This window comes from Candoia aspera, chromosome 5 (assembly GCF_035149785.1).
Source record: "Candoia aspera isolate rCanAsp1 chromosome 5, rCanAsp1.hap2, whole genome shotgun sequence".
Classification (NCBI taxonomy): domain Eukaryota; kingdom Metazoa; phylum Chordata; class Lepidosauria; order Squamata; family Boidae; genus Candoia; species Candoia aspera.
This window is the reverse complement of record NC_086157.1, coordinates 89,004,651-89,030,047: the sequence shown is the minus strand read 5'-3', so window position 1 is coordinate 89,030,047 and position 25,397 is coordinate 89,004,651.

The window sequence follows — 25,397 nt, the reverse complement described above, 5'->3', positions numbered from 1 at the left end:
TCCTAAAGTTCACCATATTGCAGCAGGGGACAACTGAAGGTAGTCAGATCCATGAGACCTGACTTCAACAAGCTAAGGGAAAAAGGGAAGATCCTAAACAGAGAAACAATTCAGGAGGATTGTGAAATTCTGAAAAATGAGATTATTAAGGCCCAAACACACACACACAATACCAAAGAGAAAGAAAAATGGAAGACACTTTATGAAACCTGCTTGGTGTGTGTGTGTGTGTGTTTGTTGTCATTACATTTGTTATGTCTTTTATGTCTGTATTGTTTTTCTGGTCCACCAGCTTTCTTTTTACCTCTATTATAACATGTTGTTTTTCTTTTTCATTGGTAAGCTGCCCAGAGTTGTTAAGGAGTTGGGCAGCCTCTAAATTTGAATAAACAAATAAACAAAATGTTCTCTGACATGCTGAAAAAAAAAGTCACATTTAAAAACGGAAAGAGGAGTGTATAACAAAACCATAACATCAGGAAATAGCCAAATATGCAAGGGTGGAGTCAGGAAAGCTAAGGCTTAGAAAAAGCTGAGGCTTGCAGTGAACACTATAAATGTGGAACAAGAAGAAAATCAAGGAAGTGGTTAGTCCATTATATGGTGGATAGGAAACAGGGAGAAGACTAAATTAGTTAATTCCCATTCTACACCTTTTTGAAAAAGGAAAATGTGGTCCAACCAGTAAAAACCCCACTATGAGGGGCAGAAGAGAAATGTGAGTCAAAATAAATGAGGAATGAGTGAGAGAACATCTAATTTTTTGAATGAATTTAAGTCTCCATAAATGGATGGATTACATTCCAGGGTCTAGGATGTGATTTTAGAACCCTTGATGTACTTTTTGAGTACAGGGGAAGTATCAGAAGATTGGACAAGAATTGATATTATTCCAGTCTTTTAAAAAAGGGAAAAGGTGAACCTAGGAAACTTGAAATCAGTACTTGGGGAAATCTTAGAAATGATTATTAAGCAGTGGATTTGCAGACACAGAAAGGAACAATGTGAGAGAAGGAAGTATGGGCTTGTTGGAAACAGGTCATGCTCCAAAATTGTATTGCCTTTTTGGGCAAAGTGACTAATTAGTAGACAAAAGGACTGCTGCAGTTGTCATGTACTTAGATTTGTAGGCATTTAAAGCTGACCTTACTGATCATATGGGACAATGTAAGATAGATGGTCCCACTACCAGATGTTGTAGTTGGTTAAACAAACATACCTAGTGCATAGATCTGTGTCTTTATGGAGTAGGGTATCTCGGGCTTCTGTCCCAGACCCAGTGATCTTCAAATGTTTATACGTGACATACAAGAGGAAGAGATAGAAAGGATGCTCGTAACATTTGCAGACAACACAAAACTGAGGGAAATTGCTAAAACCTCAGAAGACAGGTTCAAAGTTCAAAGGGCAAGGAATGTAATGTTCTGCACATAGGAAAAATCAGGTGCATGGTACAAGTTAGGTGGTATCTTATTTGGCAGTAGAATTTGTGATAAGGATAGTGATAGACCACAGACTAAGCAGGAGCCAGTAATGTGCTATAGCTGCCAAAAGAATCAATGGAATTTTTGGCTGCATCAGAGGTACAGTGTCAAGATCACATGAAGTACTGGTCTGATTGCACCAGGGACATTGTATCTAGTTCTGGTTGCCAGAATACAAGAAGGATGCTAAGCAGCTGGAAAGGTTCAAAGAAGAGTAACAAAGCTGGTGAGGGATTTGGAAGCTAAATCCTATGATAAATGGTTAAAGGAAGTGGATGTATTTTAGCCAAAAGGAAAGATGACTAAGAGGAGACATGATAGCACTCTTCCATTACTTGAATGGCTATCACAAGGAAGAGGTATGTTCTTATTCTACCTAGCACCCAAAAGTAGGACAAGAACCAGTGGATGGAGTTTTACAGAGGGATATCCAATTTCAAAATAAGGAAGAATTTTCTTACTGTGAGAGTTATTAAGCAGTGAAATAGCTTGCCTCCTGGATTCATGGATGTCCCATCTCTGGAGGTTTTCAGGCAAAGGCTGGATAGCCATTTGTCTGGGATGGTGTGGAGATTCATATACTTCATATGGGCAAGGATTTGAACTAGAGATCTTTGCCGACCTTATGATTCTCTGAAAGAATTAGGCAGATTTTTTTCCCCCTTGCCCCTGTTAATTTGGGGACCAAATTAAAGAAGCATCTAATTCTCCTTAACAAAGCCAAGGTCAGAATAGGATGCAAGACCTAGATATAGTGAATAACCTGACCCATGAAAGCCTAGGCTCTCACATTTCCAATCAGCATCTTTTATGTGAATCCCATGCATGTCTACATCAGAGGGATTAGACATTCCTATTGGTAAATTGCTGGCAGTTATAAGGTAGTATCTCTTTTCACTGCGGCATTTTCTTTCCTAGACTGTCTGTTCCATTACATCCCCATTTAGCCCATTAAAGCCAGACCAGCAAACTAGATGCCAGTAAGATGCTCATTACTAGCACAGTATATTGCATCTAGGTAAAATACCACCTGTATCAGGTCCAACATCCATCACCTTAATGAGCAGCAAAAATCAATCCATAATTGACAAAAGCATTTTTAATCAAATATGAGACATTTAAAGCTTGGCTATAGCCTTTTATTTTCTGTCCACGTTTACATGACATGAATTCAGGGAACTGCATGTGACTGGGCAAAGTTTTGGGTTTGTTTCTGTAAACAAACATGGGGAAAGGGTACAGCTTGACTACCGTATGACTGTGAATAGCAGATGCTATTTGTATTTGGCATTTTTAGTATCTGCCTTTTTTGTTGTTATTATTATGTGATGGGAAGAATATTGGAGCACCTCATGACTCTGCTGGTGTGACAACTGCAGGGAATGTAAACATCTGCTGCTAGAACAGATGCTTTGCTTACTAAAAGCTGAAGCAGGTCAAAGAGGCTTTTTTAGAACTCCTCTTTTAGATGTGTCAATCACCAGTGATCAGTTCTTATTAACATACTGCCCAGGTCTGATTTTTTTTTTCCCCGATTCATTCTCTCCATCAGATAAAGCCCACCTACCTTAATTTTCATCTTTCTTAACATAGCAAGCACAGTTTTAATTCAGCAACTGCTTTGGGATTGAACACACACACACAACCTCTGTCATGTTCACTGATTCAATGTAGTTTATACATCGTAACGTTTCACATGCCATGGCGCTGACGCGCGTTTCTGTTTGGGAGGGAGCTGCTGTGAGACCTTGTACCAAGCTCTGTATGTGAAATCAGCACAATGGAATGTGTTTGGGTTATTTTCTCTGCTCGAGGACTTTTCCCCAGACCATCAGAGACCGTTAGGGGCACCTGGGATTGTGGACTTGAGAAGACTCTGTGGGGGGAGGGATTTCATTTGTACCGAGGGTTTTTAGTTTGAATTTGGTGCACTTTCATCATTCTCAGATTTCTCTGTGATCCTGCATACTATTCTTTTATAAATCAGATATCTTTGAATTCCTACTCATGAGTCTGATAGTGTTTTAGAATAGGCAACCATTACAACCTCCCTCTCCCCACACAATTTCCTTACTTACAATACAGTCTTCTACATATGGTACAAGCCATCCTCTCTGCTTGGTTGAAGAGGTCTGACATGAGAGCTTCCAAAATTTCCAAAGCCTTGTTTGGCCCCTGCTGAGAAGACAAAAGTGGGGTAGATTTATGTTAATGAGCTGCAAGAACTTTTGATCCAGTGGACCCATGCTTCTTTCTAGTATGCCTCCTAGTAAACCACAGTTATCCCTAATTCTATGTTTTAATCACCACAGCTGTAATATTGCAAAAAAAACATATTGGATCTCAATTGTTTTCAGGAGGCTTGGGGGATTCTTCTCCTAGATTCCATCACTGATTGAGGTCAAACACTTTCCATTAAACTTGGAGAAGGAAGTCTGCAAATTTGTTCCCAGGAGCAGGAGTTGCAGACAAAATTAGAAGAAAACCACACATAGATCAGCAGGCCCACTAAATAAAATACACATTAACAGTTGGGTGAAGCACTACGCTCTCTGTCACATACAGAATCCATTTATTGTTGGCAAAAGTTGAGCAAAATTTGCTGCCTTAAGTTGGTGGCATTTATTTCTGTTTCTATAGTTGGGATATGGTTTATTTATTAATTAATTTTATAAATCACACCTACATTACACCAGCCTTCTGAAAGACAGGTAGACCTGTTAAACAAATGTTTGGCAGACTTTGAAAGGACTGGTAGACCTTTTTGGGAAAAAAGACCTTTAATCAGCTTAAACTGGGAACAGATGTGTCTTTGGTTCTGTCCAAATTAAGTCATTTATAGGTTTTCTGCTGCCTTTGCACACACACACATACACACACAGAGTTTTCATGGAATATTTCAAGAGAAAGTTCTCTTGATGCACTCTGCAAACTCCCTCCTGCTTCACTCTGCACCTTTCTTGTGCCCTATCAACCTGTCACTCACATTATTTTTGAACCCAGGTCCACAGATTTTCCAGATCCCCATTCCAGACACACACACACACACTTGACCATGGCTACCCTGTCACAATTTGAAAGCAATTGGTGGTGGTTTATCCAGCCAGCTGGTAACACTACATGGAAGGGAAAACAAAACTAAACTGTTTATTGTCTGATAGTAAAGCTGTTAGGAAAGGACCACTCATTTTACTGAGTACAGATTAGATCCCGGCCATGGGTACAGCACAAATGATGCCAGCAAGCATTTCTGCCAACTCAAGGGCTGTAGATATGCACATTAACATGTCAGTGAGGAAGAGTTCTTAGTTCATGTGTTTCCTGGGTAGAACCAAACTATGAAAGGTGTCGCCATGCAAACTACACTCCTCTTACATCTGAATTGTGACATTGCATGCAAATACGTAAGGCAGCCTTTCTCAACCTTTTGACCCTGGAGGAACCCTTGATATATTTTTCAGGCCTTGGGGAACACCTGCACATTCAGGCTCAAATATAGGCCAGAAGTAACAAAATTCTTGTATTTGTTTCATGTGTCAGCCTGTATATATGTATTAATAGTGTTTTTTTAAACTAAAAATAAAGAATGAAACCTACCTCTTTAATATGAAGTTGCCTGATTTTGAAATGATCTTTTAAATAAATTGTGATCTGCCAGGGAACCCTTAGTGACCTATTGAGGAACACTAGTGTTCCACAGAACCCTGCTTGAGAAACCCTGGTGAAAGGAGAGGAGCTTGCATAGTGCCTTTGTGGCACATGCTTCATCATTCTGATGTCATACAGTTGGCATCCCTGCCTTAGCACCTGGCTTTGTGCCTCAAGAAAGACAGTTGGATTAAGTTTTGAGACCAGTGAAAATATTAAATGACAACTAATTCAGCTGTATTTATGTGCACTTGCTGCATTTATATCCCACCTTTTTTCTGAGAGCTTAAGAGGCAGCATGTATGGGAGTCGCTCTTAAATTTATCCTCTGAACAGCCACATTTGGAAGTTAGGCCATAATGAGAGAGAGGGATTGGTCCCAAATCTTTCTCAACCACGTGCCTAAGAGGGCAGTTTAATCTGGATTTCCCTGGTTCAGTATATTTACCCTATACGACACTGATTCTGGCATATTCTACAGTTACTTTGCCTCTGTGTACCAGGCGATGCTTTTGAAGTCTGAGCAATACAATGTGCTGTATTGTTACAGCCAAGGTGTACCATCTGAAGTCCTAGGACTATCTTCCTAAATCCCTGAATTTGATTCTAGAGCCTTTCAGAAGTTACCCCTAAATTGTATTTTTCCTGTAGCTGAAAGGGAAGATTATTAATAACATAGGAAATAATTAAGTTAGTTGTATTAATTTAATTTAAATGCAAATTTAATTAAATCAGATTTAATGTTCTGTGTTGACCCTACCTATGTTTTTGGAACATAGCCCCAGGCATGTCACTTAAACAGAGTATATGACCTAAGAAAGGCTTTATTTATCTATTTATTTGTATTTATTTATTTATCAGACTTTATCACTGCCCATCTCCCTAATACTTCTAGGTTAGAAAATTGGACTGAAAACATTCAGATTTTGCTCCCCAGTTAGCTATAAAGCTCATTGGATGGTTGTGGCCCAATCATTTTCTCTTAACAGAGAATTGTCATGAAGTTGAAAAGAGGAGGGGGTTCTCAGACAATAAAAACAATATTATATATTTATGTATTCAATGTTATCTTGACTTTCATGTAGAAAGGTCATGGTGGCTAACAACATCTTAAAAATGCAGCAATATAAGTGAGAGAGGCAAATAAGTTAATTAAAATCATGTTAAAATATACAAACACCATTTTAATACATTTTAATAATGACACAATATGTAGCCAAGTTTATATGTAGATGTTTTTCAAATTTGTATTTATGAGATTTTGATGGTGGAGCTATAACTGTATCTTATTTTATTTGTACTTTTTCATCTACCTTGAGTAAATGCTATTTTTGCTGGAAAGGGAATAGAAGTGTAATTAAACAGACAAAACATACAAAAACTATGCTGAAAGACGAAAATAGATAGGAGTCATCCTTCACAATAACTATTGTACTGCAGCAGTAAACTGATACATGATAATGTAGAAAAAGCCATTGCACTAGAAGACAGGTGTACATGCCAACATGAGAACATCAAGACTGTTGGTTAACTAACAAAGACTGACTTTTTAAGAATTACGAGAAAAAAACAGTCAAGAATCAAATATGAATGTTACAAATTTACTAGGAAAGTATACCTACAGTAACTACGGTCATTAATCAGATTCCATTTCTCCTCCTAAAGGGGTTTGCTAATGGTTTCTAATCCTTCTTTGGGTTTGTGTCAAATATAGCATTTTCAAGGGAAAAGGCCAGGAATGATGATGCTGGAATGCAGTCTGGGAACCTGGCACTCTTGCCATAATTTGTGGAGGAAGCAATACCAAACAAACAAACAAACAACCAAGACACAGTCACTGGCCTTGATTGGACTCCTTGGTATTTTTGCCTGTGTTGCAAGGGACAAAAACTCTGGGAAATGCATCAGTAATTGGCATCTGCTTTGGGCACCTTTGTGTGGCTGCCAGATTTGCAAGGGAAGCAATGGGGGAGGTAGCAGTCATAGTTGGACTGCTTGATCCTGTTGGCACTCTAGGCTCTCACTGAAAATGAAGCAATATGGAGATTATAGCAATGTTTCTGCCTCTTGGCACTGTTTTTTTTTCTTTTCTTTTTTTTTCCTTTTGGATTTGCAAGGAAAGCAGGGGAAAATGGATGTATCATTGCCATCTACAATTGCTAGTGTTTGCAAGGGAAACAATCCAGGGGTTGCAATGATACCCGACTGCCATCTGGGAACCCTGGCGGTTTTGCAGGTGTTTGCAAAGCTGGCTGTGGATGATGCTTTTCCTTGCCTTCACTGATCAAATACTAGAGTTTTTTGGATGCAAACTGCATAGGCATGTGTGTGTTACATAAATAGTTTCTGTTTGCTTCCAAATGGCTTGAATGCTTCTGGAATGCTAACAACGCCAAAACAACTTTAAATTGCAGCCTTTCCAGGAGAATTGATGCTTTTATCATTATAAATTGGAAGATTATTAGGTCATCCTATCCTCTCCACATTATATCTGGTCTGCTCATGACAGTGAATTCTTTAGTGTTTCGTCCAGTCTAATTTTCAGCCTGAAGTAACAAAGCCAACTGCCTTGATTCTGACATTCAGTGCAGCTGCTAAGTAGAGTTTTTGTTTCTGTGGCCATGACACAAAAAGAAACCCAGTTTGTTTACTGGCTGGTGACAGCTTTCCAGGGAAGAAAGTGACATCTGTGTTTATTTGTCTAATAGCAAATTTCAGAGCACAAGGCAGTCTTTTCTCCCCCCACCCCTCCATGTATAACTGTAGAACAAAAAGTAAAATGTATTACTAGTGATTACATGAACTTTCCCATGTTGTTTTCCTGAAACAGTATGAAAGTAGCTTTCCACTGACTTCTTCAGAGAGTTCTTTTTTTAAGGTCCTGTCTAGTTCATACACCTGGGATCTCCTAGTACTCTGTTATTCAAATCCTGAGTCTAGTCTTTTAATAAATTGTTTTAATATAAAACAGAGAGAGGGAGAAAGAAAAGGAAAAAAGAACAAAAATCCAAAACACATTTAAAAAATTACAAATTAAAAACACACACACATTCTGCCTAACTTTTGAATACATAATTAAACTTTGACTACATGGAATATTTTTTTGGTCTTTCCATTTCACTGATAAAGAATCAGTTCATAAGAAAACACATAATGATCCAAAATTGTAAGTTTGGGGTTGCACTGTTTACACCATTTAAGAGTAATATTTTTTGTGGCTCTTTATGCTTAATAAAGTCATAATGCTTGACATAGTAATTGTTGTTTATTCGTTTAGTCGCTTCCGACTCTTCGTGACTTCATGGACCAGCCCACGCCAGAGCTTCCTGTCGGTCGTCAACACCCCCAGCTCCCCCAGGGACGAGTCCGTCACCTCTAGAATATCATCCATCCATCTTGCCCTTGGTCGGCCCCTCTTCCTTTTGCCTTCCACTCTCCCTAGCATCAGCATCTTCTCCAGGGTGTCCTGTCTTCTCATGATGTGGCCAAAGTTTTTCAGTTTTGCCTTTAATATCATTCCCTCAAGTGAGCAGTCTGGCTTTATTTCCTGGAGGATGGACTGGTTTGATCTTCTTGCAGTCCAAGGCACTCTCAGAATTTTCCTCCAACACCACAGTTCAAAAGCATCGATCTTCCTTCTCTCAGCCTTCCTTATGGTCCAGCTCTCGGAGCCATATGTTACTACAGGGAACGCCATTGCTTTAACTATGCGGGCCTTTGTTGTCAGTGTGATGTCTCTGCTCTTAACTATTTTATCGAGATTTGTCATTGCTCTTCTCCCAAGGATTAAGCGTCTTCTGATTTCCTGACTGCAGTCAGCATCTGCAGTAATCTTTGCACCTAGAAATACAAAGTCTTTCACTGCTTCTACATTTTCTCCCTCTATTTGCCAGTTATCAATCAAGCTGGTTGCCATAATCTTGGTTTTTTTGAGGTTTAGCTGCAAGCCAGCTTTTGCACTTTCTTCTTTCACCTTCATCATAAGGCTCCTCAGTTCCTCTTCACTTTCAGCCATCAAAGTGGTATCATCTGCATATCTGAGATTGTTAATGTTTCTTCCAGAGATTTTAACTCCAGCCTTGGATTCCTCAAGACCAGCTTGTCGCATGATGTGTTCTGCATACAAGTTGAATAGGTAGGGTGAGAGTATACAGCCCTGCCGTACTCCTTTCCCAATCTTAAACCAGTCCGTTGTTCCGTGGTCTGTTCTTACTGTTGCTACTTGGTCATTATACAGATTCTTCAGGAGGCATACAAGATGACTTGGTATCCCCATACCACTAAGAACTTGCCACAATTTGTTATGGTCCACACAGTCAAAGGCTTTAGAATAGTCAATAAAACAGAAATAGATGTTTTTCTGAAACTCCCTGGCTTTTTCCATTATCCAGCGGATATTGGCAATTTGGTCTCTAGTTCCTCTGCCTTTTCTAAACCCAGCCTGTACATCTGGCAATTCTCGCTCCATGAACTGCTGAAGTCTACCTTGCAGGATCTTGAGCATTACCTTACTGGCATGTGAAATGAGTGCCACTGTTCGATAGTTTGAACATTCTTTAGTGTTTCCCTTTTTTGGTATGGGGATATAAGTTGATTTTTTCCAATCTGATGGCCATTCTTGTGTTTTCCAAATTTGCTGGCATATAGCATGCATTACCTTGACAGCATCATCTTGCAAGATTTTGAACAGTTCAGCTGGGATGCCGTCTTCTCCTGCTGCCTTGTTATTAGCAATGCTTCTTAAGGCCCACTCAACCTCACTCTTCAGGATGTCTGGCTCTAGCTCACTGACCACACCGTCAAAGCTATCCCCAATATTGTTATCCTTCCTATACAGGTCTTCTGTATATTCTTGCCACCTTTTCTTGATCTCTTCTTCTTCTGTTAGGTCCTTGCCATCTTTGTTTTTGATCATACCCATTTTTGCCTGTAATTTACCTCCAATGTTTCTAATTTTCTGGAAGAGGTCTCTTGTCCTTCCTATTCTATTGTCTTCTTCCACTTCCGCGCATTGCTTGTTTAAAAATAATTCCTTATCTCTTCTGGCTAACCTCTGGAATTTTGCATTTAATTGGGCATATCTCCCCCTATCGCTGTTGCCTTTTGCTTTCCTTCTTTCTTGGGCTACTTCTAGTGTCTCAGCAGACAGCCATTTTGCCTTCTTGGTTTTCTGTTTCTTTGGGATGTATTTTGTTGCCGCCTCCTGAACAATGCTGCCAACTTCTGTCCAGAGTTCTTCCGGGACCCTATCTACTAAGTCCAGTCCCTTAAATCTATTCTTTACCTCCACTGCATATTCCTGAGGAATATTCGTGAGCTCATATCTAGCTGATCTGTGGGTCTTCCCTAATCTCTTTAGTCTGATCCTAAATTGTGCAAGAAGAAGTTCATGGTCTGAACTACAGTCAGCTCCAGGCCTTGTTTTTACCGACTGTACAGATGTCCGCCATCTTTGGCTGCAAAGGATGTAATCAATCTGATTTCGGTGTTGTCCATCTGGTGAAGTCCATGTGTAAAGCCGTCTCTTAGGTTGTTGGAAGAGAGTGTTTGTTATGCAGAGTGAATTATCTTGGCAAAATTCTATCAGCCTATGTCCTGCTTCGTTTTGTTCTCCCAGGCCATACTTACCTGTAATTCGAGGTGTCATTTGACTGCCCACCTTAGCATTCCAGTCTCCTGTGATGAAAATAACATCTCTTTTAGGCGTGTTGTCCAGTAGGTGCTGCAGATCCTCATAGAACTGCTCTACTTCAGCTTCTTCAGCATTTGTGGTTGGGGCGTATATTTGGATCACTGTGATGTTAGATGGCTTGCCCTGAATTCGAATTGAGATCATTCTGTCGTTTTTGGGGTTGTATCCAAGCACTGCTTTAGCCACTTTACTATTAATTATGAAGGCTACTCCATTTCTTCTGTGGTCCTCTTGTCCACAGTAGTAGATCTGGTGGTCATTTGATGTGAAGTGGCCCATTCCAGTCCATTTCAGTTCACTGACGCCCAGAATGTCTATCTTTAATCTTGACATCTCACCAATAACTACATCCAATTTGCCCTGGCTCATAGATCTTACATTCCAGGTTCCAATGGTGTGTTGATCCTTAGAACATCGGATTCGCCGTTCACCACCAGCACCGTCGGCCGCTAACCGTCCTTTCGGCTTTGAGCTAGCTGCGTCATCACGACTGGGGCTAGTTGAGCTCATCCTCTGTTCCTCCCCAGTAGCATTTTGACCATCTTCCGACCTGGGGGTCTCATCTTCCGATGGTATACCGACATATCTCTGGTTGTACTGATCCATTTAGTTTTCACGGCAAGAATACTGGGGTGGGTTGCCATTACCTTCCCCAGGGATCGCATTTAGTCTGACCTCTCTGTCATGACCTTCCCGTCTTGGGTGGCCCTTCACGGTTTAGCTCATGGCATCATTGAGGTGCTCAAGCTCCAGCACCACGACAAGGTAACGATCCTTTGCGGAGGACATAGTAATACATCCCATGTTTTTGGTAGTTCAAGAGTACATTCACATCTTTAAACTGTACTGATCTTTGTAACAGAAGATTAACAAATGTATGGGTAGTAAACTAAATAGGGCAATAGTGGGGCAAGCACATATCATGTAAGTGTCTCTTAACCCATTTTACACTTCCAACATAACAGCTCAGTACTGCTTACCTTTTGCAAGATCAGCCAATCTTGACTGGGTACTTTGAAATTAAGAATGTTCTTCAAACATTCTCAAAACTATTGAAAATATATGGTATATCAATCTTAAAACCATTGTATGGTACAACATTAGGAATATGGAATAAAAAATGGAATACATCGAAACTGGCTTGACCTCAAAGTACACAGTGGGAGAATTATTATGAATTATCATAACAATAGCAAAGAACTAAAGCAAGAACTAAGGATGGTGTTCAACAAAAGGGCATAACTGGAAAAATACTGTAACGTTTCTTTCAGACTAATCAATGTACCTGTTGCACTACAGTAAGTGATAGTAATGTATGATCAAGAACATATATCTGGTTTCCAATTGTTCAATTTGATTTTGAAACAAGGAACAATATACAAACCCTTATTTCATATCAGCAGCAGTGAAGTGAGACTGTTCCACTTTTGTCTTATAGTGCACAATGGAAGGTTGGAAAGTTTCCAGTTGCATATGCCCTTATATTTCTACTGTATTCATGAACAGAAAGGAAAGATGTAGTGGATGACAAGTAATGTGACAGAAAAAAAAGATATGTCATGATAAATATCAGTTCAATCACTCAATTCTGGATTCTGTAAAAAAAAAAAAAATCTTTGCTCACCAGTCTTGGTGACTGTATCATGTTGTACATATATGGCAAAGATTTGTCATGCTTCAATTTTGCTTAATCATATGACCTATAAAGCCCTACATGGCATAGGGCCCAGTTATTTGAGGGACCACCTATCCCCTGTGGTGTCTGCCTGGCCAATTTGAGCTAACAGGGTTGGTGTGCTCCAAATTCCTTTGGTTAAACATTGTCACCCCTCAGGACCCAGGAAGTGTGCCTTCTCTGTCACAATGCCTGCCCTTTGGAATGAAGTTCCCCCTGAGATCTAGATGGCTCCCAGTCTGCTGGTGATCTGAAGAGCCAAAAAGACCTGGCTGTTCTCCCAGGCCTTTGGCTAGTGGTTAGTGCCCCCTTTGTTGCATGTGAGTTGTTGGTGGGATGTTTTGGGGTTCGTCAGGTTTTGTTCTTTTTTCTTTTGTCCAAGTCTGGTTCTGTTGTTTTTTCTTTCTGTTATATTATTTTTATATTGTTTTGGTGTATTGTGAGCTGCCCAGACAGCATCAAATCAATTAAATAAGTCAATACGATCTCAGAATCTTAAAGGTTCAGTGAGAATCTTCCTATACTACTTCTGACCTTCTTCCTAAATTATCTTGCCATCACTTTCTGAATGCTATCTTCCAGACAATAGTTTTTGCTTCAATGGGTGTGGTATCCAGTTGTTTCGGTGCCTTTAATTTTATGTGGATATACTATGGAGAAGTGGATAAATTCATCCCATAAGCCACACTCATGCTCCTATCCCTTCTGTTTATTACAGTGCAACCACAAACAGGGGATAAATAGTTGCCAGTGAGTCTAAATGGTGATAAGAAGCTAAAGCTAAATGAAACTCCACATTTGATTAAAGTCTGACAGTGAAACCAAGGGCAAAGATGGATGAGTCCGGGCAGAGTGAGGTGCCAGAAAGAATAATTTTGAATTAGAATCAGGCTGCCTATAAATAAGAGAGGAGGAGAAAGGTGAAGAAAAATTTCCTGTCCTTACCTTAAACAGATATTTCCACCCAGCCCCAAACTTCACAATATCACAAAGAACACAGTTGGTAGCCTGTCAATAAATAACCAAACAGGGAGCAAGAATGTCTGTTTTTGTAACATTAAATTTTTCATGGTGATCTCTTTTCTGGAAAACAAAACAAAACAAACATGTTGTACTCTGTGCTGACTTCTATCCTCAGCTTTCCTCAAGTTGGTGCTTTTCAAATGTGTTTGGATCTTTCAAATGTGTTTGGTCTACAATGCCCAGAATTCCCCATGGTCACCTTCTTCTCACTTACATGCCTCTATGGTTATAATTAATTAATTAATTAAAATATTAATATGGCCTGCCATCTTAAAACCAGAACTCAGGGTGGCTCACAGCCATAATATAAAAACAATATCATATGAAAAACAAAACCAAAAAACAATGAAAATAGAGTCCTTGGTGCTCTCTGAGCCTTGTTGTTTTCTTGCAGACATTTCTGCAAGAAAACAACAAGGCTCAGAGAGCACCAAGGACTCCACAGTTCAACCCTGAGCTACAAATATTCACTTTGAATGAAAACAGAAACAGAAAAAGCTGGTATCACAGCCAGACTCCCTTGAAGCAGCCACAACACTCTCTTCCAATTCTAGCTTCACTCTATCCCAACACTTGGGGAAAAAACCAGCTCTTCATAGCTTTCTGGATGGTTAAAAGGGTAGGGCCTGCTGGATTTCAAGAGGAAGGGTGTTTCATAGGTCAGAGGCTCCCAGGGAAAAGGCATGCTTCCTAGGTCTTGCAAGATGGCAACATTTTAGGACCTGGAGCATGCCCACACTACAGTATACAAGCTGGTGGGATGGGCAAGAATGCCCTCCTGAAGATGCCATGTTTGCAAAGGATTAGCTATGCAGAAATACATTAGGATGATTTCTCAATACCAACACAGTTCAAACTGTGCACTTCTCTATTTGTTTTGCTTCTATGAGAACTGAAATTCATATGCTTTCAGTGCTTAGTATAGATTAATCATCCAGGCCTTTGGTTCAATTCATGTTGCTGTGCCTTCAGTCTATTATTGACATTCTGGCTCATTCATTATAATGTTGTTGTAGTCTGATGTTGTTGATGGTGATAATAATAATGATACACACCTGCATACCAAGATACTAGGACTGGGCAGGAATTGTATCTAATTTGATCTGAGTCATTTAAAAGAGAAATGGACCAAAGTATTATATTCAATTATTTTATTTTATTTTTTTCATCTAAGTTCATTGAAATCATAGATTTTTTTAAGAATTAATTTTTTTGCCAAAAAGAATGATTTCTAAATTTACACTGATTATTAAAAAAGAAAAAGAAAAAAAGAAAATTCATAGAAAATTATTGGGTACTTAAGGATAACCTTTTCTTTTCTTTTCTTTTATTATTTCTTTCATAATTCCATGGGAAGACAACAGCAGAGTTTTTCTCACATTTTGCTTGCCAAGTTGACTGAGGCCAAACTGTGTTTATGAAAACTGTTGCCATTCTACAACTTCTGGGATGTGAAATAATTTTGTGGCAGCAGTCCAGTTGCCAGGGTACAGGTGTCTACTTAAAACCCCCATATCTTCATTATTTGCTTTCTTGATGGCAATCTGCACTAAGGTGTGGGGCATGGATCACAGGGAAGTGCTGAATTAAATTACTGTCACCCTTTTAAGGAAACCTCTTTATATTGTGATGTCCTGACATATCAGGGAAAAGTAGCATGGAACCTGCCCAAGGCAAGATTATCGTCATTATGACTGGCAACACTTCAGGTTTTTAGCTCCCAGCTCCTTCAAAAAACAGCCTTCCAGTTCAAAATGTTGTTCAGCCAGCTGCAGAAAACAGCTGTTTCAAGCTTATCAGTTCCTATGAACATAGGCCTGGCACTAAAATGAGTGATTTTCTTACCCATATAATATCTGATGTATATAAAATTATCAAATCTGTGTCACTGAATCAAATGAGTGTTTTATATTGCCAAATACCTTGGCTATAATTATTCCCAGTTGGTACTTCTGGATATTTTAGGGAATGAATAAAAAGATATTTACAGAGCAAGGGGACCTCTGCCGTATTATTGCTTAAGATGCAATTTAGAACCTGAGTGTTTGAGATAATATAGGTAGTTACCAGCTTTCTCCAGTTTGGTTCCCTATAGTTGTGTTGGGACCACAAGCCCCATCATCTCCTGTTGAGGATGATTATAAGAATTATAGCAGAGCATATTTAGAGGACATCAAGTAGGAACGTTTACTGTGCAGAATCAAACACAAACTTTTCTTTGGATCAAAAGTCATTGTTCTCTTCAGCAGCTTTCCCAAGTTTTCTGAACTCTGTCTGACAAAAACCTAACTCAGAAAGCAAGTAAAGAAGTAAAGCCTTATATGATAGGAAGATAATGTGAAGGAAGCTAAAAAGGTTTCCCTTGCATTTTAGCCTTTTCTGAATATCAATCTTATGTCACAGGCACTGAAGCAGGGAACAATATTATTATACCACCACTATTGGCTTTATAAAAGAGTTACTGAAGGTACAGGGACCCTATCCTTCAGTAGGCTGTGGGCATTGTGTCACTTTCCCCACATTCTGCTTGGCTAAGAAAGAAAAGAGAGCCAGATTTGTGTAGTGGTTAAGGGACCAGACTAGAAACTGTGAGTTCATGTCCTCCCTTAGGCGTGTGTGACCTTGGGCCAATCACTCTCCCTCAGCCCTACTAAGGAGGCAATGGCAAACCACTTCTGAAATCTTGCCAAGAAAACTGCAGGGACTTATTTATTTATTTATTGAATTTATATCACCACCCATCTCCCCCAATGGGGGACTCTGGGCGGTTTACAATAAATAGCATTAAAACATAGCCAGATAAAAATTACATTAAAATATACATAAAAGCAAACATGAAATCCAAGTGGAGATGGATCACTAAGGGGTACTATGGTGCCAGCCATCCCCAGATGGAGCTATCTCTCTCCCCCTCCCAAGCAAGGCAGCAGAACCAGGTCTTAAGTTTCTTCCGGAAGTCCGAGAGTGAGGAAATCTGTCTCAAGTCCGGGGGCAAGATGTTCCAAAGGGCGGGCGCCACTGCAGAGAAGGGTTGCCTCCTGGACCCCGCTAGATGAAATTCCTTTGCTGATGGGGTCCGTAGCATGCCCTCCCTGCCTGACCGGGTGGGACAGGTCGATGTTATGGGGACGAGATGGTCCCTCAGGTACCCTGGTCCCATGCCATGTAGGGCTTTAAAGGTGATAATCAACACCTTGAATTGGACCCGGAAGCAAACTGGTACCCAATGCAGCTCGCGTAACAGTGGTGTCACATGGGCTGATTTTACAGCCCCAATAACTGTCTGCGCAGCCACATTCTAGACCAGCTGAAGCTTCCAAATACTTTGCAAGGGTAGCCCCATGTAGACCGCATTGCAGTAGTCTATATGGGAGATGACAAGGGCATGAGTGACTGTTCGGAGGGCATCTCGGTCCAGGAATGGGCATAGCTGGCGCACCACCCGAAGATGTGCAAAGGCCCTCCTGGCCGTGACTGCCACCTGCTCTTCGAGCAGGAGTCGCAAGTCCAGGAGAACCCCCAGGTTCCGCACTGGTTCTGAATGGGGCAGTGCCACCCCATCCAGAACCAAAGATGACAACTTCCTGGAACCCGAGGAGCCATCAGTCCACAGCCACTCTGTCTTACCAGGGTTCAGTTGAAGTCTGTTGTTCCCCATCCAGGCCCCCACAGCCCCCAGGCACCTGGAAAGGGTGGACACCACATCACTTATTTCACCCAGGATGGAGATATATAACTGGGTATCATCAGCATATTGATGATACCTCATCCCATGGTGACGGATGATCTCACCCAGCAGTTTCATGTAGATGTTAAATAAGAGAGAAGAGAGTACCAAACCCTGTGGCACCCCACAAAGGAGGGGTCAAGGGCCGGATCTCTCCTCTCCTATCACCACCGATTGGGAATGGCCCTGGAGGAAGGAGGTGAACCAGCCAAAACCAGCCCACCTCCAACCCCCTGAGCCACCCCAGAAGGATACCATGGTCGACGGTATCAAAAGCTGCTGAGAGGTCCAAGAGACCCAGGATGGATGCACTCCCTCCATCCCACTCCCGCCAGAGATCATCCATAAGTGTGACCGATGCAGTCTCCATCCCATATCCTGGCCTGAAACCTGACTGAAAGGGGTCCAGATAATCCGTTTCCTCCAAAATTCTCTGGAGCTGCAACGCAACCACTTTCTCAACCACCTTTCCCAAAAAGGAAAGGTGGGAGACAGGGCGAAAATTGCCCAGTATAGTAGGGTCCAAGGATGGCTTCTTGAGGAGGGGGTATACCAGCACCTCCTTAGGGGCAGCAGGAAACACCCCCACCCTCAAGGATGCATTAACCATCGCCTGGGCCCAACCACAAGTCACTTCCTGGGCCTGGAGAATCCTGTCCACTTCCTCAGGCCCAACAGGAACAAACTATGCCCAGATAACAGGGCAAGTACATTCCCCTGGCATCTCCCCAGACACCACTTCACACTTAGAGTCCAGCTTAGAATGAATCTGAGTGATTTTATCCTGCAGATGCTGTGAAAACTCTTCCAAACAGCCTTGTAGGTGGGTCCCTGGATCTACCTGACCCAGAAGAGATCAAGCAATCTTAAACAAGGCCATCGGATGGCATTCTGCGGATGCAATAAGAGCGGAGAACTATTCACGTTTCAACGCTCTTACCGCCACAAGGTAGGCCTTAATAGCGGCTCTAGCTTGTGTTCGGTCAGATTCAGTCTTCGTTTTCCTCCAGCGATGCTCTAGATGTCTCTTAACCCTCTTCAAAACCCTCAACTCCTCCGTAAACCATGGGGAGTGACAGGTCGAGCGTGGCAAGAGAGGATGCACAGGCGCGATCCTGTCCAAGGCCCCAGCCGCGGCCCTATTCCAGGCCGTGGCCAGGACCTCTGCTGGACCATGCACTGCCAACCCCAAGACGGCCTCCAGCAGCTCAGGCAGGGAGGTTGCTACGCAGCAGGGAGGCTGGTACAGCAGCAACACCCCCAACTGTTCTTGGGATCCCAGCTTGAAAAACAGGGTCTCACAACCGGCCACTTGCGGGGCAGGGCCCCTGAAGGCCACTAGAGATTCTCTGATGACAACTGCCACCCTGCCTCCCCTGCCCTGGTGTCTCAGCTGGTGCCACACATGAAACCCAGCCGGGCACATCTCGGAGAGGGCTACACCCCCTTCCAAGCCCAGCCAGGTCTCAGTGATACACGCCAGGTATGCTCCCTCCTCTGTGATTAAATAACATATGAGTGGGGCCTTGTTGTTCACTGACCTGGCGTTAAGGAGCAGCAGCCGAAGACCAGGGCCTGCGAGGGTCTGTTGTCCAGGGCCTGGGTATGGCCCCGGAGGGCCGGAACACTCCACCGGGGGCATCTTCCCCGAAGATGGCCTGGCCTCTGGGTCCCATCATAACATCCCCAGCCCATCACCACCTCAATGGAATATCCCACCCCACAGCCCCCAGAGTTTCCTAATCCAGTAGCCTCCACTCCCGGACATCCAGAACTCCTGGGCTTAACCAGGGGTCCCTCTTCCCACACATCCATCTTCTCCCACACCATCCACCTTAGGCAGTGGCAATCCTCCACAGTGCACCAGATTCTGCTCTCGGCGCTGGTGGGTCACCGCTGCCATCTACACCCTTACAGTGCCCCACCTCAACCTCTCTCACCAAAAGAGGTAGGACACACCAGCCACTCCTAACCACCCCTGATTCTCACTCAAGGGTGGGTAGATTTCCACATCAAACCAATCCTAACCTCCTCCCAAGCCTCTCACTCATGGGAGGAGTGGCACACTCATACTCACACTCACACCAAGGGACCCCAGCCCTCTGCCGCCTAATATAATGGGAATGGCCAGTCTCCCTTCCCCTCCCCCCACTCCAGAATCCCCTAAGATTTAAAAGCCAGGGATTTCTCCCAAAGCCACTTCACCTCCCAATCCTTCCCATTTCCCCCCCAAGTCTGTCGCCCCAAGAGGTTCAGTCTGTTGCAAAGCTGCCATTGTGGGGCACTATCTGGCCCATTGAGATGTGTCCAGGGGCCACCAAGGGAGTACAGGGGGCTACCGGGATTCTGCCGGGGTCCTCCAGGGTCCACACCCAGGTATGCTGCCGCCGCCACCAGAAACCTCTGCTGCCCACCGCATGCCGCTTCATTCGGGGGGGGGGTCTCCACTCATCTCCAGGCCACCAGGGGAGCACAGGGGGCTACCAGGATTCCACCGGGGTCTTCCAGGGTCCACGGGAGGGCTGTTCACACCCTCCCAGGTATGCTGCTGCTGCTGCCACCAAAAACCTCTGCTGCCCACCGTCCGCCGCTTCATTCGGGGGGAGGAATCTAATTGTCTCCATGTCCACCCCGATTAAGCTGGGGGACCGACCAATCCACCCCACAGCCACCTCAACTGACCTGAGAGCCAAGCCAGAGGCAGGACTTGCAGAGGCTCGCGGAGACTAGAAAACCGGGGGTCAGCGTCTTTCTCGCAGCGTCTTTCTCGCAGCAGCCGCCATCTTGGATTATCCAGGCAGTCTCCAGGAGCCAACACTGGCTCAAAATCTTTTTCTCTCTCTCTCTCTCTCTCTCACACACACACACATTAAAAGGGGGGGGGGTCAGAATCCCTTACTTTTTTTGATTTAGAAGATATATTTGGAATTTTGAGAGTATGTCACAGAATGGCCTGGCCAGTCACAAACTTCCCATTTACAAAATGGCAAACAGGTGAGACTACTGCTCCCTCTAACCTTAAAGGATGGACTGTTTACCACCTTGATTTACCAAATGCCTCTTTTCTGGACCACTAGGTGTGCTTCCATTGGGCTATGGTTACACATATTTTTATATCTGCAAAATCATTCTGGGCTCCATGTGAGCTCTGAGGCATTACTGGAAATAAAAATTATATGCTGAGACTTATGCTTTTTATTGCAGCATCAGAAATGGTTTCAGTCCTTTCCTTCTGCCTGCCACAATAGAAACAAGTCTGCAGTCCATAAACATAATTTATTGCTGCCCTGTCCACTGTAGTTTTCAATTTATCCACTGATGGAGAATTAGATAACTTCCTCAGGGAAATTATTGAATTCTTGGCTGATATTCCACTCAAATGTGTTCCCTCATTCTTTCTTTCCATCCCATTGTTTCTTGTTAGCTCCTCTTATGCTCTGCCAAATAATTCAACTTCCTTCCTTACCCTAATACTTGCAGACTTTTTTTATTGTATGGCATAGCAGTTCAGTGTTCATGCTGCTTTTTTCTTGCTGGGAAATCCTTGTGAGGTCCAGCAGCCAGATGTGTAGACTATTTAGCCATGACAAGTCACTTTGCCCAGGGTGCACCACAAGGAGGCTAGTTTACATTGCACCAAGTTGGGCTGAGAGAAAGTGACTGGCTCAAGGTCACCCAGCCAGCTTTCATGCCTAAAATGGGACTAGGACTCACAGACTCCTGGTTTCTATCCCAGAACCTTAACCACTAGACCAAACTGGCTCTCTACTTACAGACTGATTCCATATCTTCTCCTTTGTCCCTCATTAAGCTGGTTAATGTCCGCTTATTAGCTCTTTGCTTTTCAGTAGGATTTCTGACTATGCAGCTCTTTTATTTTAAATCTGACAGTTTTGTTAAATGTCAAATCAAAAAGTTACTCTTATTGTTTCTTCCCTTCTTCTAGCCAGCATCTAGCCTTTATTCACTCTGATATTGCAGTCCTTTGCTTATTTATTTTTTTGTTAGAAGTTTCAGTTCAATTTGTTTTACAGGTGGGAAATTATTCAAGGGAGGATAAAATCACACCAGCAAAACTGTGGGATCAGTACCAAAGATAGGATGTTTTTCCAGTCTTATAAGTCAAAATGAGATCACTGATCAGCAGCAGCAGACTTGGAGTGAGGGGAGGAAAACTATTATTATATGTGAAGGGAAGATAATTTTTAGTGTTATCAGAAAAAAGATAAAGAGAAGTGGATGAAGCTAGTTACTTTTGTGTAGAGACTTTTTAAATGTTCATAGCTCCCACTTGGCTCTAGGATCCTACAGTGTTATATGCTTAATATCAGTTTAAACATCCTTAGATATATCCAGCTTTAAACTAATAGCTGCCTAAAAGATGTCTGGCATATCTTTAGCCTTACTCAACTCCCTTTGGAATATCCTTCCCCCAGAAGTGAGATTAGCTCCCTCCCTCCTGGACTTTAGGAAACAGCTAAAGACCTGGTTCTGTAATTATGCCTGGGGTGGGAGGGAGAGTAGCCATTTTTGGGGATGGTTAGTTTCTTAGAAGGACCCAGTTCTGCCCACAAATCATAAAGAACTTTTAACCATCAAGGTTTTTATTACATTTATTCTATCTGTATTATAGAGTTTTATAGTTTTATATTTTTATCTATCTTTTATTGTAAACCGCCCTGAGTCCCTTTTGGGAGATGGGCAGTGATAAATTTGATTAATAAATAAATAATAAACAAATAAACAAACTCCAGATATCTAGGCTTTGGTTCCCACAATTCCCCAGTAGCATAACCCTGTTGAGGATTCTGGGAGATGAAGGTAGTGTTTTCCTGTTACTCAACCATGTCAGACTAGAGTAGAGTCTAGTTATTAATGTCAGTGGCAGTTGTTCAGTGGGACTGAAGGAAGCATGCCCCATTAAACTATGACCAGTGGAAAGCATCCTAGCTTGCACAGAACAGCATGAGATGTTTGGTAAGAGTTTGTCTGCATTTATAGTTTATGATCCAGAAGATGCTGAAACTTACAAGTACTATTAGAGGGAAGCTGCATGTGATAATGCAGCTATGACTGGTAAAGTAATCTACATTTTCTCTATTTTACTAAAAAAAATATGAGAAAACTTCATAATGACAGGCCATGTAGGTCTATATCTGTCAGCCCATCTCTTGGACTAAGGAACATGGAACATTGGGACTAACCATAAATTAGTGAGATTTGCATGTTACACTGCAGTCAACAAAGTAATGGAAGAACAAATATGACATTTCAGGAAATATCCATGCAATGTTCTGAATTAATGCAATCAAGGGGGAAATTATTCTGCCTTGAATGGAGGGGAGTGATCAAATGAGATAATACAGAAAATTATTTTTAAGTGGGAAAGAAAGCCAAACAAGGAACCTACAGCAGAATGAATGGAATTAAAAATAAAAGCAATGAAGAAATTTGGGATGAAACTGAAATGAGAGAATACTGGAAGGTGTATAAGAGATTTGTATGGGAATAATAGTGATATGATATGTTGATGAGTGGAATTGGAACAGATGCTATAAGTGTTAATACTCAAGGAAAAAAATACTAAAAAGGAAGTCATAAATACTGTGAGAATGTCAAAATATGTAAAGCTTTTGGTAGCTGGTGTAACTATAAGATTTTTTTTTAAGTATGTAGCATGCTTATGAAGCAGCTGTACTTAACTTGTTTGTAAAGACTGCATGGCTGCCTAACAATTTGAAGAATACTCTTATTGTTCTCTTATACAAAAGAAAAGGTGGCAAGAGTCAATGCAAAAACTACAGGAGAATTAGTTTATTCTGTGTGCCTGGGAGGGTGTCTGGTGATTCTTTTTTCTGAAAAGATACAAGATGTGACAATGAGCAAAAATGAAGCTTTATGCTTGGTAAAGGGTATGTGGTCAGGCAGTTCAAAAGGGCAGTGAGAAATGTATGAATGCAAGGGAAAAAAATATTATACATTTCTTGATTTAGAGGAAGTATGAGATCAAGAGATTAGATTTGGATCATGGATTTTTTTTTTTCATGAATATGTAGCTGAGGGTAGGTTGCTGTAGGTGATAAGAGCAGCATATGCTGAAACTAAAGCATGCATGAGAATAAATTGAAAGCTTGTTAAATGGGTCAAGAATGAGCAGAGAGTAAGGCAAGGTTGTGTGTTGTCCCCATGGTTGTTTGACGTATCCATGAATAATACATGGATGTGGTGACATTAGAGATGTGTTGGTTGGAGCTGTGAAAGAATATATGCAGATGGTGCCATATTGTTGACTAACACTCTTAATCAGTTGTGGAAAATATTAGATACTGAACATGTATAGATCTGAAAACTAATGTTTCAAAAACAACATGGGAAGAATGCAAGCTATCTATAAATGGTGGGAAACTCTGGTGAATTTGTGAACATTGTAAGCAAATTTACTAAGGATGTGAAAATTGATGGAGAAATTTTACAACTCATGCATGCTGTAGAAGGAAGAGAGAGAGGTCTTGAGGGACAGGAAAAAGAGCTGATGCCAAGGCAAGGCTCAGATAAAAGACACCTGAGTCTGAGGCAGAACTGTAATGTACGCAAAGGTCTCAGAGCTCCTCCCTAGTTCACACAAAGATAAAGGGATGGAGAAGGAGGCACATTCAGATTTGCAAGATTCTGTTACTAGAACTTTACAATAAAAGTAGTATTGGCCTATGTGGTTTTGGTTTCCTAGACTGGTCTACTTTGAAGGGCTGACACAAGCTGAGAGAAAAGTACTGGCTAGCATGTGGTCTGTTACAAGGAATGAATGCTTGTTGAATAAGGTAAGTGGTTGTGTTTAAGAGTGTGTTTTATATCAAAATAAAAATTGGATATGTCAGGAGAAACAAAAACGGTGAATGCAGAGGGGATGGAACAGTTAAGAAGTGAGTGTGGTAAAGCAAGAAGAATGAGGATCAAGAAAGACTGAAATAATTTGGATTGCATATGAAACTGGTGGCTAGTATGAGGGAAGTATGTTGAAGAGGTGCAGTCAGTTAAATACAATGAATAAGAATCAAATTGCATACAAACATGTGAAGGAAAAGTGAAAGAGTTAAGTGGAAGTAGAAGATCAAGAAAGTTGTGGCTGAATGGGTGGTTTAAAGCAGTGTTGTTCCACCTTGGCAACTTTACAATGTGTGGACTTCAACTCCCAGAATCCCCCAGCAGCTGTGATGACTGGGGAATTCCAGGAGTTGACATCCACACATCTTAAAGTTGCCAAGGTTAAGAAGCATTATTTTAAAGAACACAAGATTATACAAACATATACAAACAAACAAAGATATGCAAACATAGTGGAAGCAAGATTGGCTTGCAACAATAGAAAAGTATGGAGGAGCATAGTGAATTGTGTTTGTGCAAACCAGTTTAAGCTATGCTAGCCTTTCTCATCTCATGACTTTAATTTATTTGGTTTACTATTACTTCTTTTTGTATGCTTTGCACGACATAGCTTATCCAAGGGAACAGCATGTTGGATATATATACAGTATATGTATGTATGTATGTATGTGCTTCAGGTAGGCTGAGAACATTAGACCTTCCTTAAAACAAAAGTAAGTAACAGCAGTGTCACTAAGTAACAGCAGTGCAATCTTCAGAGTTTCCATTGGCTGTTAAACTGTGGCTGGGGGTTTATGTGGCACACCAATTGTGAATTAATATTTTTGCTGGGGTCATCAACAAGTATGATTTCATTAAATGTAATTCTCTGACTCTCGCAAACCTTCAGTGATGTTTTTAACATAATAAAAGGTTAGAGCATTTGAAATGTTTGTTTGCAAGTTTTGCTTTAATAACCCAAGGGTGCTTTATACATCATAAAAAACAATCAAGAGAACAAACACATATCTTTGAAGGGAGAGGTATTTGTTTTCTACTTGTGGTTTATGTTAAATGAAGTAATTACAGTAAAATACTTTCAAAACCCAAGATCTAATTAAACTGAATAATAAAACCTCAATTGATCCATTACTTAGATTGGTGAGATGTGAGCAAGCCAGTACATTATGGGAAAATCAAAGTACTCTTTTTCTTCGGGAACTCTTGAATTGAAGATTTAAAACTGCACAGATCAATTTGTGAGAAAGGGAAATAAGAACTGGTAGA